The following is a 16,867-nucleotide window of genomic DNA, read 5'->3' on the forward strand; positions in this document are numbered from 1 at the left end:
ACGCAGTTTAGCCAAAACTACAGCTATTATTCAGAGGGGCGTTCTACTACTTTCCCATTGACGAAATAACGTTGTCTCACTCACAGGCGATCAGCGCAGAGACAGTAGCCTTCCAAGGTAAGTATGGAAAGTGTAATTTAACAATTAACTGCCTCCCGTATTGCAGGCATATTATTATCATGTTTGGTAACATTTGCCCTTGTGTTTATTTTTAGAGTTTTAATTAGTTGTAAAAATGTCTCGGAACTACCGGGGTGAAGACATTTTCAAGTTGGATATTCGACTGATTTCAAACCACTTGAGCCACAGACTCCAAATAAGTGTCATGATGTTGGAAAAATTGCACACAACTTTGCACATGTCTTATTTGTTTATGATTCGGACATTCATTCGCTTTCCAAAGCTAATAAACGTGTGGAAATGTGAGCAGCATGTTGTATTCATAGATGAATTAGTTAGGGAGTGTAAACAAAGTACAAACTTTTTTTACATTCGAATTTCAATAGCTCCTTGGTCATGTGACCTACTGAACTCAAACACACTTCAGAATGTCCACGGACTAGCCTTATAGTGCACACTCTTTGTTTGTGTACTGTAAAATCATGCACATAACATACATGTTTCATTGTTTTACATTTAAATAGCTCCTTGGTCATGTCAATTAGACACCTAAGAAGCGTGCAGGGGATATTCACCCATATTGCAGAACCTCTTCGTGTATCTTCTATATTGTTGTACATTATTATTAGTTTGACAGTTAGGGGGTTCAGTCCAGTGTTGTGTTTACCCTTTTTTAAAAATATTTATCGATAATAATTGGTAGTTCTAAGTATTTATTTTCCCTGTTTTTTTATTTTCCCACAGTTTTTAACAGCGGTACACGATAGGACAGATATTTCCTTTCATCGTTAATATCAACCATAAAGGAAAAGGGCAAAGTACGAGAGTCATGCTATTAATTGTCCAAAGCAGGGATGGAGAGGGAGCTAGTGAGGTAGGCTGCTGTCGGTTTACTGGTCAATACATATACTGAACAGGGATGGAGAGGGAGCTAGTGAGGTAGGCTGCTGTCGGTTTACTGGTCAATACATATACTGAACAGGGATGGAGAGTGAGCTGGTGAGGTAGGCTGGTCAATACATATACTGAACAGGGATGGAGAGTGAGCTGGTGAGGTAGGCTGGTCAATACATATACTGAACAGGGATGGAGAGTGAGCTGGTGAGGTAGGCTGGTCAATACATATACTGAACAGGGATGGAGAGTGAGCTGGTGAGGTAGGCTGGTCAATACATATACTGAACAGGGATGGAGAGTGAGCTAGTGAGGTGGGCTGGTCAATACATATACTGAACAGGGATGGAGAGTGAGCTGGTGAGGTAGGCTGGTCAATACATATACTGAACAGGGATGGAGAGTGAGCTGGTGAGGTAGGCTGGTCAATACATATACTGAACAGGGATGGAGAGTGAGCTAGTGAGGTGGGCTGCAGTGGGTTTACTGGTCAATATATATATATACTGAACAGGGATGGAGAGTGAGCTGGTGAGGTAGGCTGGTCAATACATATACTGAACAGGGATGGAGAGTGAGCTAGTGAGGTGGGCTGCAGTGGGTTTACTGGTCAATATATATATATACTGAACAGGGATGGAGAGTGAGCTAGTGAGGTAGGCTGGGCAATACATATACTGAACAGGGATGGAGAGTGAGCTGGTGAGGTAGGCTGGTCAATACATATACTGAACAGGGATGGAGAGTGAGCTAGTGAGGTAGGCTGGACAATATATATATATATATACTGAACTGGGATGGAGAGTGAGCTGGTGAGGTAGACTGGACAGGGATGGAGAGTGAGCTGGTGAGGTAGACTGGACAATATATATATATACTGAACTGGGATGGACAGTGAGCTGGTGAGGTAGACTGGACAGGGATGGAGAGTGAGCTGGTGAGGTAGACTGGACAATATATATATATATATATATATATATACTGAACTGGGATGGACAGTGAGCTGGTGAGGTAGGCTGGACAGGGATGGAGAGTGAGCTGGTGAGGTAGACTGGTCAATATATATACTGAACAGGGATGGAGAGTGAGCTGGTGAGGTAGACTGGTCAATATATATACTGAACAGGGATGGAGAGTGAGCTGGTGAAGTAGACTGGTCAATATATATACTGAACAGGGATAGAGAGTGAGCTGGTGAGGTAGACTGGTCAATATATATACTGAACAGGGATAGAGAGTGAGCTGGTGAGGTAGGCTGGTCAATACATATACTGAACAGGGATGGAGAGTGAGATGGTGTGTTAGGCTGCAGTGGGTTTACTGGTCAATACATATACTGAACATGTAACCACAGTAATGGTGGCCAGTAAATCAATGAATAAAAATGTAATATTGACAAATTAAACAAATTGTAGACCTTTAATCTTTTCCAACATGTCAACAGACACTTTACTTCAATTAAGTATGAAACATTTCACAGTGTTAACTTCCTCTTTATCCCTGGTTGATGTACATGTCAGAGCCTCTTCAGTGTGGATGGGGTATAGCAGACATTTTAAACAACAGACTGCACTTCCTGTTTGTGTTCTTCAGTCTGAACTCTTATCTTCATTCCTAGTTACAGCACATGGAACCACCGTTGGCAAAACATTCAATCTAAAACAAAACAAAGTGTAACACGTTATAAATAATATCAATGATGAATGACGAATTAGCCGTCCATTGTGTTATATCATAACTTGTCTTACATGCCGTCACTGTTGTCAAAAGATTATAAACATTTTAAATAAAGTTTCTAACCCAGTCAGTCTTTGGGCCACATCCAGGTTCTTCATCAGTGGCACACATGAAGCAGTTGTTGGCTTTGTTTGAACTCTGAAATCATAGGCATGAACTGAACAGTCCCACACAACTACATACAAATAAAGAATTGACATTTAAATGTCATTACATACCAGACATGTTTAGTGTATCCTCAGCCATTTCTTTTCACTGTTGCTCCATGTGTTTTTGTGAAGGTTCTATATCAATTTGGGAAGGGGATGTTGGGGAAGTTCTGTGCAACTTCCTTGGCCATCTACACCAAAAAAAAAAAAAAAGTTATTGACCTAATTGTCACATAACAGCTAACCATTCATTATTGAAAACATAACTATCAAACCTGCATTACAAAGACCCCGCAGCTGAAGGTGTCCTGCTGCATGGTGGGAGTTATTTCCCCTCCTTTCCACTTTATGTCCAGCCAGTCGTCTTTTCCATGGCAGGATCTTCTCATTTTGAAGTATTCTCTTTATGTAAACATAATGGAAATCTGATTAGTTTATAGGCAAATGAATACACAGGCCAAAACTGTATGCTGATTTCCTTATCGCTATAATCTAGTTGAGGTCATTTCCTTTATGCCTCATTCTACACACAGCCTAAATTATAGGCATTGAGCCATTTACAGGAGAATATTAAAAGTAACTTATAGGATCCAACCCTATCACTTAGTGAATAAATGTAGAGCGTTTTGTAGACTTTTTAGAAAAAAAATATTAAGTGACAGTTTCATCAGTAAGTGCTTAAAGAAAGTCGCATCACAACGATCACAGTTGACAGGGCTCATCAAGTCTATGACAATAGAAAATGAATTGTAAGCGTCGACGTGTGTTTGTTTTAAATCACATCTGAATATGTCAGCTGTTGAACATAATACTTCTATTTGCAATAACAATTTATGATGTATGCAGTTGAGGAATATTCCATGTACCAACACTGCATCTAGGATGGACATTAGACATTCCCACATACAGTAAACACACACACAGAGGCATTTTTCAGCTGTGATTTTACCAGTCAGAATCCAGAATAGATATGACAATGAGGCAGCACAGGATGTAATACACCCTTACAACAATCTACTTTTTGATCATCTTGACTTCTTATCTGGTAAACTGCTACTATGTGTCAAGAAAAGAGACCCAATTAGGGGTTAGTGTACTACAGTAAAAAGGGCTGGTTCAGATTAAACACTATTGCCCTGTTGTTGTTTGCATTGACACATTGTCTTCTAACTGTCCAAGAATAGGATCCAAAGTGTTTGGAAATATTTGTTCCCATGAATATAAAGGAGGATGTCTCTCCTCATACCTCTGGCATGTCAGTCAAACTGACAGACGGTGTAAAACCTTTATGATGGGGCCGGCAATGGAGTTCCCATTGACTAATCACCACGGAGACCAATCAGGAGAGATGGAGTTCCCATTGACTAATCACCACGGAGACCAATCAGGAGAGATGGAGTTCCCATTGACTAATCACCACGGAGACCAATCAGGAGAGAGGGAGTTCCCATTGACTAATCACCACGAAGACCAATCAGGAGAGAGGGAGTTCCCATTGACTAATCACCATGAAGACCAATCAGGAGAGATGGAGTTCCCATTGACTAATCACCACGAAGTCCAATCAGGAGAGATGGAGTTCCCATTGACTAATCACCACGGAGACCAATCAGGAGAGATGGAGTTCCCATTGACCAATCACCACGGAGACCAATCAGGAGAGAGGGAGTTCCCATTGACTAATCACCACGGAGACCAATCAGGAGAGAGGGAGTTCCCATTGACTAATCACCACGGAGACCAATCAGGAGAGAGGGAGTTCCCATTGACTAATCACCACGGAGACCAATCAGGAGAGAGGGAGTTCCCATTGACTAATCACCACGGAGACCAATCAGGAGAGAGGGAGTTCCCATTGACTAATCACCACGAAGACCAATCAGGAGAGATGGAGTTCCCATTGACTAATCACCACGGAGACCAATCAGGAGAGATGGAGTTCCCATTGACTAATCACCACGAAGTCCAATCAGGAGAGATGGAGTTCCCATTGACTAATCACCACGGAGACCAATCAGGAGAGATGGAGTTCCCATTGACTAATCACCACGGAGTCCAATCAGGAGAGATGGAGTTCCCATTGACTAATCACCACGGAGACCAATCAGGAGAGAGGGAGTTCCCATTGACTAATCACCACGGAGACCAATCAGGAGAGAGGGAGTTCCCATTGACTAATCACCACGGAGACCAATCAGGAGAGAGGGAGTTCCCATTGACTAATCACCACGGAGACCAATCAGGAGAGAGGGAGTTCCCATTGACTAATCACCACGAAGACCAATCAGGAGAGATGGAGTTCCCATTGACTAATCACCACGGAGACCAATCAGGAGAGATGGAGTTCCCATTGACTAATCACCACGGAGACCAATCAGGAGAGAGGGAGTTCCCATTGACTAATCACCACGGAGACCAATCAGGAGAGATGGAGTTCCCATTGACTAATCACCACGGAGACCAATCAGGAGAGATGGAGTTCCCATTGACTAATCACCACTGAGACCAATCAGGAGAGAGGGAGTTCCCATAGACTAATCACCACGGAGACCAATCAGGAGAGAGGGAGTTCCCATTGACTAATCACCACGGAGACCAATCAGGAGAGATGGAGTTCCCATTGACCAATCACCACGGAGACCAATCAGGAGAGATGGAGTTCCCATTGACCAATCACCACGGAGACCAATCAGGAGAGATGGAGTTCCCATTGACCAATCACCACGGAGACCAATCAGGAGAGATGGAGTTCCCATTGACCAATCACCACGGAGACCAATCAGGAGAGATGGAGTTCCCATTGACCAATCACCACGGAGACCAATCAGGAGAGATGGAGTTCCCATTGACCAATCACCACGGAGACCAATCAGGAGAGATGGAGTTCCCATTGACCAATCACCACGGAGACCAATCAGGAGAGATGGAGTTCCCATTGACCAATCACCACGGAGACCAATCAGGAGAGATGGAGTTCCCATTGACCAATCACCACGGAGACCAATCAGGAGAGATGGAGTTCCCATTGACTAATCACCATGGAGACCAATCAGGAGAGATGGAGTTCCCATTGACTAATCACCACGAAGACCAATCAGGAGAGAGGGAGTTCCCTTTGACTAAGCACCACGGAGACCAATCAGGAGAGACTACATACAGGTGCCCATTGAAAGTCAAGGGGTGTGTCTGTGCCTTTTGGATGACTCTCTATACAGAGAACCCTTGTGGTTCAAGTCAGGAGCTACCCTTCCCCTTTCAGTCTGCTCTGCACATGTCTGAAAGTGACAGCCAGCAGCCAAGAGTTTTTCCACATTGTCCTAAAACATTATTACACTTGTGAATATATGTAAAATACTAATAGGTATTAGATCCAGTACAATGGAGTAACTATAGTAGTCAGTGGACATTCTGAATCTTGTTTGAAGTCAGTATGAACAAGTATGACCAAGGAGCTAATGAAATTAGAATGTTTGAAAAACACATGTAAAATCATGTGAGATGAAAATGGACAAACTAAAGGGTGTGCAATGTGTGTCTATGCCATCGGGTTAGCTACAACCAGTTTTGAACATTTTAGGAGTAATGGTTAAAGAGCTATTGAAATGTGAACATGTAATTTGTCACTATGTCACCAACTACAGGTGAATATTTGTTGAATATCCTACCTGAAACTGGCTTTACGTCTTATGCTTATTATTTATAATTTCTCAAATATTTATTAGCTAATCATTCAATCGAAATACGCTATGCTACAGCCATTGAATCTGTCTTTGGGCGTTAAGAGACGTTAGTGGCTAGTTCTGCCCACGACATTATGTTATTATATTTTTCAATCTTGAAATACAAGGGTAAATGGTATTAATCAGTGACCGAAAGTCCCTTCCGGACTTGGAGAACGCTCAAAGCGTTGTAGAACGCCTCTGAATAACGGGGCGTGGTTTTGGCTTAACTGCGTTGGGAAAAAAAGAAGGCGCATCTCGCGTCACCTGTAGAAACGTACCATCTACATTTCCTGGTTGTAAGCAAACCACACTATCCAGAATGAATAGTGATTTCAAGACGTAGTACCGCCAGTCGATTGGAACCACGTAAGAATAAAACAATTCAGCCTCGACCACGCACACAAATTGGTGAATACCATTTTTTTTCTTAATATTGACCCCCATTGTAAAATAGGAAACTAAAACAGAAATAACAAAACATGCATGTAGCCAAGTCAAATCAGCTAAGACATTTTCCCAGCACATATCAAAGCTGCAGACTAAAGTTAAATCTAGACTTGGTTTCCTCTATCGTAATCGCTCCTCTTTCACCCCAGCCGCCAAACTAACCCTGATTCAGATGACCATCCTGCTAGATTACGGAGACGTAATTTATAGATCGGCAGGTAAAGGGGGTTATCGAGCGTCTAGAGGTTCTTTACCATTCGGCCATCAGATTTGCCACCAATGCTCTTTATAGGACACATCACTGCACTCTAGACTCCTGTAAACTGGTCATCTCTGTATACCCGCCGCAAGACACACTCGTTGATGATTAGCCGTTTTAGGCCTCACTCCCCCCTATCTGAGATATCTACTGCAGCCCTCATCCTCCACATACAACACCCGTTCTGCCTGTCACATTCTGTTAAAGGTCCCCAAAGCAAACACATCTCTGGGTCGCTCGTCTTTTCAGTTTGCTACATCTATCGACGGGAACGAGCTGCAACAAACACTCAGACTAGACAGTTCAAAGACTCCATCATGGACTCTTACTGACAGTTGTGGCTGCTTTGTGTGATGTTTGGTTGTCTCTACCGTCTTGCCCTTTGTGCTGTTGTCTGTGCGCAATAATGTGTGTACCCGTTTTATGCTGCTACCATGTTGTCATGCTGTGCTGTTTTAGATCTCTCTTTATGTAGTGTTGCCTCGCTTGTCATGATGTGTTTTTGTCCTATATTTTTGTTATTTTTAATCCCATCACCCGTCCCCACAGGAAGCCTTTTGGTAAACTGTCATTGTAAATAAGAATTTGTTCATAACTGACTTGCCTAGTTAAATAATATATATATATATATTTTAAACTTGTTTAGTACAGTCCGTTTAATTTCACTCACTACTTGTAGCTAGCTGTAAAGTCCGTTTCTTTCGGTTGTTCCTCTGAGGGAAGCCGTACAATATCATATTTTCCTAAGTAGTGAGAACACTAGGGAGCAGGCAATGTTGACAAGTCATCTGTAGACATGTTGTAGTTTTATAATTGGCTAAAACAAGCAGACAACAATAACGTTTTGCGTTTGAAAAGGGTATAGTTTTTTGCTGTGAGTTAATGGGGAAACCTAAATTAACCACACGTTGATACCGACTAGGTTTTGGGGAATTAACAGGCAGCTAACTTTACTCACTGGACCAGTCAGTTGTTCATAGAACATCAGCTTATGAATAACTATTTATTTTTATTATTGTGTCGACAACAACTGTAAAGTTTAGTCATGGTGTGGTTGGGCAAACAACAGGCATGCACAGACTGGTGGGGTAGCATTTCATTAGATACTTAGAAGTCAAGTTAACTAAAACCTACAATTTATTCATCTAAACCAAAATCGATCTAGTTTGCGTTCATTAAACGTCATTCTAAAGCAAATACATGTAATTAACGAACTGCTATCTGTCGATGTGATTTTGTAACGTTAGCTTCACCCTACCGGACCGTTAGCAAGCTACAGTAAATAACTAACTACTGCAAAAAAAATACTTATGTGTTTATATTTACTCCGATCCAGTGTTGCCAGTTTATTTTCAAGGCAGGTTGATTTGTTGCTGAAAGTTGCTTAATGACGTTGTGATGTCATCGCGTGATAACGTAAAACTGCGTCATTACGTAGAATACACAATAACGTTACTCAAATTGAACTGTACATCTCCGCAACAAAAAATATATGATTTGACATTTGTTCGGGTACAGACTCTCACTCCTTTCTGTACTTCTGGCTGTACACCTTTGATTGAGACATGTTGATTGATGTTGTAAGTTCTGTTCAAGATCAAACATTCGTGACCAACTATATTGGTTGGGTTTGGCTCGTCAAACCTGTACTATTGCTGCTGCAGTCAAGCCAACAATGATTTGCAATTTACTGAAATTGCTGCTGGCCTGCTGCTCACTTCACCCACAACGCACTATTGCAGCCGTGTTGTGACTGAGTTGTGTGACAGAGAAAATCGTTTTTGTGTAATTTAGAGGGAAAATGTTTGCATTTGAGTCACTTTTCAAAAGTTGCTAAAAGTTTGAAACAAATTTTTGAAAGTAGCTAAAAAAATTTGCTAGGTGATGTTTGAAAGAAAAGTTGCCAGGGTAGTCTGAAAAGTTGCCAACTTAGCCATTTTGTTGCTATATTTAGCATCACTGAACGTGACTGGTGTATGTGTTTATATTTACAGAGTCCGACCTCGTCAACGTATGCAGTGGCATCAACTTGTGACTCCATGATGAGCAAATAAATATTTTGGAGCTAGGCATAAACATCGTTTGTGTCTTGTTGTCACAGTTGGTGTGTTTTATAAGTCTGCTACCACTTCTACTGTATTTGTCTCTATATCATGGAGCCTTAGTTGGTTGTTTATGCATAAAGTCTAAATTTGGAGTGATTTATTAGGCACGGTTAGGAATGTTCGGGGGTAGGGGAGGGTTGTGAAAGTTTGTTTTTTTTGCTTTAGGGATTTTTTTTTAATGATTGCGTACAGGGGCAGGTAGGTCATTCCCCCCCCCCCCCCTCCCTGGTTTACATTCACTCTTTAAGTTTTTACTACACAGTGTACAAAACGTTAAGAACGCCTCAATTCGTCGGGGCGTCAAGGTGTCAAGCGTTCCACAGGGATGCTTGCCCATTATAGACTCCAATGCTTCCCACAGTTTTGTCAAGTTGGGTGGTGGACCATTCTTGATACACACAGGAAACTGTTGAGTGTGAAAACCCCAGTAGCGTTGCTGTTCTTGAAATACTCAAACCGGTGTGCCCGGCACCTACTATCATACCCCATTCAAAAACACTTAAATCTTGTCTTGCCCATTCACCCTCTGAATGGCACACATACACAATCCATGTCTCAAGGCTTAAAAATCCTTCTTTAACCTGTCTCCTCCATTTCATCTATACTAATTGAAGTGTATTTAACAAGTGAAAACAATAAGGGATCATAGCTTTCGCCTGGATTCACCTGGTCAATCTATGTCATGGAAAGAGCAGGTGTTCTTAATGTTTTGTCCACTCAGTGTATAATTTCTTCCATCCGAGACACAATTCCGCATCTACTGTAATGAAGCAGAGAATGGAATAGATCATTTAACATTTGCCAAAATGCAATTTGCTGGAAAACCCTGTTCTAAAAGACGGAAAATATAAATATACAACAACTAGGATGAGTTGTTTTTAATATGACTAGGATGGTGCCTTTTTGGCTTCTGGACAACGAAAGAAAGTTGAAATGAAAATTAAGTAGAACAGGAGCGAAAGACTGTGAAAATATGTTTTGGTTGCTAAGCCACTCCTCTCTCTCCCACTGCTCCATGCAGCCTCAGTCTGCGAGTTGCCTAGCAACTAGGCTCCGCTCTGGTTTGCCAGTTGCCCACTGACTAGAGACAGCCATTAGTTGAGGTATGAACGCTACTTTATAATCCTATAAACTTACAGTACATTACTTTTTTTTAACGTTTGGGAGGGGAGGGGGGGGTATTTTTATAAACTTGAGTTGGACCACCCCCATCTCAGTAAATGTCTGTCCTTTAGTATGGGGGGGGGGGGTGGTATGGGTGATTGACTGGTGTCTGTTCTGGTTTGGTATTGTGTGTGGTGGTGGTGGTGGTGGGGGGGTGAAGGTTAGTATGCATGATCAATTGATGTGAAGGGACTGGGTGGATTATAGTACCTTTTTGTTTGAGTGTTTTTATTGATTGGGACAAAGTAGTCAAATGTTGGCAAATCACTGACTAGTGTGTGTCCTATGCAGACTAATCCTGCTGCTGACCTTGACACCAGTTTTAGTAGTACAGATCCCGGAGGCTCATTGGATGAAAACTATCAGCCGGGAACAACCTCAACATCATCTGACTTGGATGAGGAAAAAGGACTTCATGAGGCTGGCAAGAGACAAAGTGTTCAGTCTGAATCCAAGGTCATACAGCTCATGAAGTTCTGCCAGACCAGCTGCCATTGGACAAAACCAACACAAGACGATGCACACCAGCTGAAGAACATTCCGGACCCTGCCTGGAACATTCAGCCAACAAAATATCTATATTGTTGTACTGATGTTGTAGTATAATGTAGAATACCTAGTATACCCACAACTATAATGTTGATTTGAGTAGCAGCAGAAACTAATAGTGTTGACTTCTAAATTCTGGATTAATTCATTGTGATATTTAAGAAATCTATTCAGAAGTAATTTGCTACAATCTTACTACTGAAAAAAACAACAACAATGATACAGAGAGACCAACAGAGAGACCAGAGAGACCAACCATCGACGTCATGGTTCGAACAGACCCAGCACAAAAACAAACCAAATCCCAAATACCTCTCATCACTCATAATTATCTAATTATTTATAAATGGTTGATTATTTCATCTCAACATTTTAACCCATTTGAAACTGAATGAATGAGACTGGCGCTGTAATATTTGATGAGGCTGAGATATTTACGAATCGGAGAGGGACTCTTTTTCTGCGTTATCCCATTGGTCAATGTCACTGCAGTGTGCCTCCTGCAGGCAGGCGGATCGTTGCACCCCTCCCTCCCCAACACGCCCTGCTGCTACTGGAATAACCGGGAAGCGCGCTCTTACAACGGGGATCTCCTCCGCAACGTCATTCGCTAAAACCATTTCTCGAACGGTGGGATCTTGCGACGTATTGTAGCTAAGCTTTGATGGCCAGATATGTTGTAGAACAGTGCGAGGGTTGGTGCTGTTCGAGGGGAGGAGCTAGTTTTTAATTCTGGACTTCAAATACAACATGCTGGAGAGAGGTAAGGTGCCGCTATAATCAATATAAATATAATAGTGATGTGCGTAATGTCAATGTCACTCGTTTCGAATCAGAAACCGCTATGATGTAGAACGGGATGAATGTAACGTATTACGTATTTCTTTGTTTATTATGAATTAGGTGGAATACGTAGTAACCTTGCCACTCCCTGCAGTGATGGTGCGCTGGTCAGACCTCTTATTAATAATGAATAGGCGGTGTGATGATACGGAGTTTATAAAACGAGCCTTTGCATGGTGCAATATTGTAGGCCTATCATTCGATGCGCCTCAAAGGGGGTCTAAATAAGTTCACGTTTCTCCCCCAAAATATGCCAAAAAACCCCAACATAATTGGCATATAATCCGACATTAAATAATATCCGATCATTTCTAGGCTACGAATGATTGTAGCCTATCAAAAAATGGACCACGACGTTTGATTAGACTGGGAATCAGTGATTAATGTCTGCTTGGAGAAAGGGGAGCCGTGGTTTGCGCGGGGACATGGGACGTGTGTCGCGGCTCGCAGGCGATCCTGTGGACATGTCATCAAAACCCGCATTGCTGATGTGCACTGTCCCGTGGATAGATAATTATGTGCACTATTTATTAGCTAGGGTGTCATGGTCTGCTCCCCAGGGCAGATGCCTACGTTGTGTTGAAAACTGACCTTCGGGTTAGCCAGTGATTGCATAGCAACAGCTTTCAGTAGCCTATTCGGTTAACAAGTGTCACAACAGTCTTACTTTGAGCCTACCTGCCTAAGCTGTTGCTTGCTCCGGGAGAGCAAACTATTTTATCCATCTATAGTCTATAACTCCCTATCCCTAAGCGTTGAGAAAGGCACGAAAAACAGCCTATGCTATTTTACCAACCTCAACAGTTAAAGGGGCAAACATATTTTTTATCTATCTATCTATCTATCTATCTATCTATCTATCTATCTATCTATCTATCTATCTATCTATCTATCTATCTATCTATCTCTAAAGCTTTGATAAAATAGCAGAGTTGGAATCATTTTAACAACATGCCTTAGCCGACCTCAACAGTTTTTGTCGTGTCGTTTAAAAAAAGAAGAAGAAGGAGCAAACAGATTCTGGACTGTTGGTCTTGTTACGTAATAACCCATCTGTCATTCTGTCACTTTACTGTAGAGCATCATGGAAGCTAGTGCACAACCGGTATAGGTCTACTATAGCCACATAACAAAAAAATGTAAATGGAGATTGGAATGATTCACTCAGTCAGAATAACAATATTGATTATCAAAAATGGATTATAATTATTGATTTAGTTTAATACATGTTCTGTTATATTCATCAGTTAGTGAGTTTGTAATGGCAAACCATGTATGTTTAATATTATCACTGTAGCTCTGTCTGGTTAATAATGTAGATAGACTAACAGTCTACTGTATCATATTTCTGTCTGCACTGTGCCATGTGGTTTGCTTTATTACATAACTGCAGTGTACTGTAAGATCTTCTCTGGGGTGATGTCACTGGACACCTTTTCAGCTGGAGGTCAAATGTCACGCTGTTGTATCATCACACACAGCCACGTTCAAGGTGTGTTCATGTTGGCCTTATAGACAAAACAACCTCCCACGTTATACGGTAGGCATGTATAGAGGCAGGACGCACCTAACTTTTAAGTGTCATTTGAAATAAAAAATAATGTGATTTTTTTTAAAGCATTTTGACAAGAGAGACTTAAATGGCCCTGCCCGTGGCTTCTAGAGCGACAAGACAGCCAACGACTTATGCTTATTAGAGTCTGTAAATGGCCTGTCCTCAGCAACAGCATTTTTTTTTTTTTAAATAGCTCATTTCTATTTAACTCGTCGAGGCGACTGGAGTCAGTGTGTCTGTGTGTGTATTTGTATTTATTATGGAACCCCATTAGCTGCTGCTTCCTGGGGTCCAGCAAAATTAAGGCAGTTTTATACCATTTTAAAAACATTACAATACATTTAACAGATTTTACAACGTTACTGTGTGCCCTCAGGCCCCTACTCCAGCACCACCACATATTGACAGTACAAAATCTAAGTGTGTGTATAGTGCGTATGTTATCGTGTGTGTGTCTGTGCCTATGTTTGTGTTGCTTCACAGTTCCCGCTGGTACATGTGGTGTAATTATATCTGTTTTTTTAAAACAAATTTGACTGCTTGCATCCATTACTTGATGTGGAATAGAGTTCCATGTAGTCATGGCTCTATGTAGTACTGTGGAATAGAGTTCCATGTAGTCATGGCTCTATGTAGTACTGTGGAATAGAGTTCCATGTAGTCATGGCTCTATGTAGTACTGTGGAATAGAGTTCCATGTAGTCATGGCTCTATGTAGTACTGTGGAATAGAGTTCCATGTAGTCATGGCTCTATGTAGTACTGTGGAATAGAGTTCCATGTAGTCATGGCTCTATGTAGTACTGTTCACCTCCCATAGTTCTGTTCTGGACTTGGGGACTGTGAAGAGACCTCTGGGGGCATGTCTTGTGGGTTATGCATGGGTGTCTGAGCTGTGCTCCAGTAGTTCAAACAGACAGCTTGGTGTATTCAACATGTCTATACTTCTCGTAAATACAAGTAGTGATGAAGTCAATCTCTCCCACTTTGAGCCAGGAGAGTTTGACGTGCATATTATTAATATTAGCTCGCTGTGTACATCCAAGAGCCAGCCATGCTGCCCTGTTTGTAGCCAATTGCAATTTTCCTAAAGCCTTTTTGTGGCACATGACCACACGACTGAACAGTAGTCCAGGTGGGACAATATATGCCATTTAGCAGACGCTTTTATCCAAAGCGACTTACAGTCATGTGTGCATACATTCTACGTATGGGTGGTCCCGGGGATCGAACCCACTACCCTGGCGTTACAAGCGCCATGCTCTACCAACTGAGCTACAGAAGGACCAACTAGGGCCTGTAGAACCTGCCTTGTTGATAGTGTTGTTATGGTAGAGCAGTGCCTTATTATAGACAGACTTCTCTCCATCTTAGATACTGTTGTGTCATATGTATCAATATGTTTTGACCAAGACAGTTTACAATCCAGGGTTACTCCAAGCAGTTTAGTCACCTCAATTTGCTCAATTTTAAAAATGTTATTATAAGATTTGGTTGCAGTTTAGCGTTTAGTGAATGATCTGTCCTAAATACAATGCTTTTAGTTTTAGAAATATTTAGGACTAAATTATTCCTTGCCACCCACTCTGAAACTAACTGCAACTCTTTGTTAAGTGTCACTGTAGCTGAGATCATTTTTCAGTCACTCTTGTTTGCTGTTTGGGGTTTTAGGCTGGGTTTCTGTAGCTGATATGTATAGTGTTTGATTTGATATGTATAGTGTTGAGTCATTCGCATACATAGACACACTGGCCAATGGCATGTCATTAGTAAAGATTTAAAAAGTAATGAGCCTAGACAGCTGCCCTGGGGAATTCCTGATTCTACCTGGATTATATTGGAGAGGTTTCCATTAAAGAACACCCTCTGTGTTCTGTTAGACCGTTAACTCTTTATCCACAATATAGCAGGGGGTGTAAAGTAGAGGTCGACCGATTAATCGTCATGGTCGATTACTTAGGGCTGATTTTCAAGTTTTCCTAACGATCGGTAATCTGCATTTTTGGGCGCCGATTACATTGCACTCCATGAGGGGACTGCGTGGCAGGCTGACCACCTGTTATGTGAGTGCAGCAAGGAGCCAAGGTAAGTTGCTAGCTAGCATTAAACTTATCTTTTAAAAAACAATCAATCTTAACATAATCACTAGTTAACTAAACATGGTTGATGATATTACTAGTTTAACTAGCTTGTCCTGTGTTGCATATAATCAATGCGGTGCCTGTTAATTTATCATCGAATCACAGCCTAATTTGCCAAACGGGTGATGATTTAAAAAGCGCATTCGTGAAGAAAGCACTGTCGTTGCACCAATGTACCTAACCATAAACATCAATGCCTTTCTTAAAATCAATACACAAGTATATTTTTTAAAACCTGTATATTTAGTTAAAAGAAATTCATGTTTGCAAGCAATATTAGGGAAATTGTCACTTCTCTTGCGTTCAGTGCAAGCAGAGTCAGTGTATATGCAGCAGTTTGGGCCACCTGGCTCGTTACGAACTGTGTGAAGACCATTTCTTCCTAACAAAAAAACGTAATTAATTTGCCAGAATTTTACATAATTATGACACAACCTTGAAGGTTGTGCAATGTAACAGCAATATTTAGACTGATGGATGCCACCCGTTAGATAAAATACGGAACGGTTCCGTATTTCACTGAAAAATAACCATTTTGTTTTTGAAATGATAGTTTCTGGATTCGACCATATTAATGACCTACGGCTCTTTGTTGCGTGTTTTATATAGATATATTATTATAGAGCAGTCTGTCTGAGAGGTGGTAGGCAGCAGCAGGCTCGTAAGCATTCATTCAAACAGCACTTTCCTGCATTGGCCAGCAGCTCTTTGCGATGCTTGTAGCACAGCGCTGTTTATGACTCCAAGCCTATAAACTCCCAAAATTAGACTGGCAATACTATAGTGCCTATAAGAACATCCAATAGTCAAAGGTATATGAAATGCAAATGGTTTAGAGAGAGAGAGTCCTATAATTCCTATAATAACTACAAGTTAAAACTTCTTACCTGGGAATATTGAAGACTCATGTTAAAAGGAATCACCAGCTTTCATATGTTCTCATGTTCTGAGCAAGGAACTTAAACATTATCTTTTTTAAATGGCGCAGATTGCACTTTGTCTTTGCATTATTTAAACCAAATTGAACATGTTTCAATATTCATTTGAGGCTAAATTGATTTTATTGATGTATTATATTAAGTTAAAATAAGGGTTCATTCAGTATTGTTGTAATTGTCATTATTACATATATATATATATATATATATATATATATATATATATATATATATATAAATAATAA

At 41.1% G+C, this 16,867-nt stretch overlaps 1 protein-coding gene across 5 annotated transcripts in view; it reads left to right on the plus strand.

Moving 5' to 3' along the window:
- The first annotated feature begins 8 nt into the window (after positions 1-8).
- si:ch211-278j3.3 (E3 ubiquitin-protein ligase RNF19A) overlaps positions 9-16,867 on the plus strand; it is a 210,066-nt gene continuing 193,207 nt past the window's right edge. For 2 of the 5 annotated variants that reach the window (XM_046299098.1, XM_046299102.1), the window contains exon 1: positions 6,885-7,030. The gene's annotated coding sequence lies outside the window, so the exon portion shown is untranslated. Of the gene's footprint in view, positions 118-6,884; positions 7,031-11,478; positions 11,910-16,867 lie in introns of those variants that run through there. The other 3 variants (XM_046299100.1, XM_046299101.1, XM_046299099.1) reach the window with 3 other exon arrangements.

The sequence above is a fragment of the Oncorhynchus gorbuscha genome, linkage group LG14, assembly GCF_021184085.1.
Source record: "Oncorhynchus gorbuscha isolate QuinsamMale2020 ecotype Even-year linkage group LG14, OgorEven_v1.0, whole genome shotgun sequence".
Classification (NCBI taxonomy): Eukaryota; Metazoa; Chordata; class Actinopteri; order Salmoniformes; family Salmonidae; genus Oncorhynchus; species Oncorhynchus gorbuscha.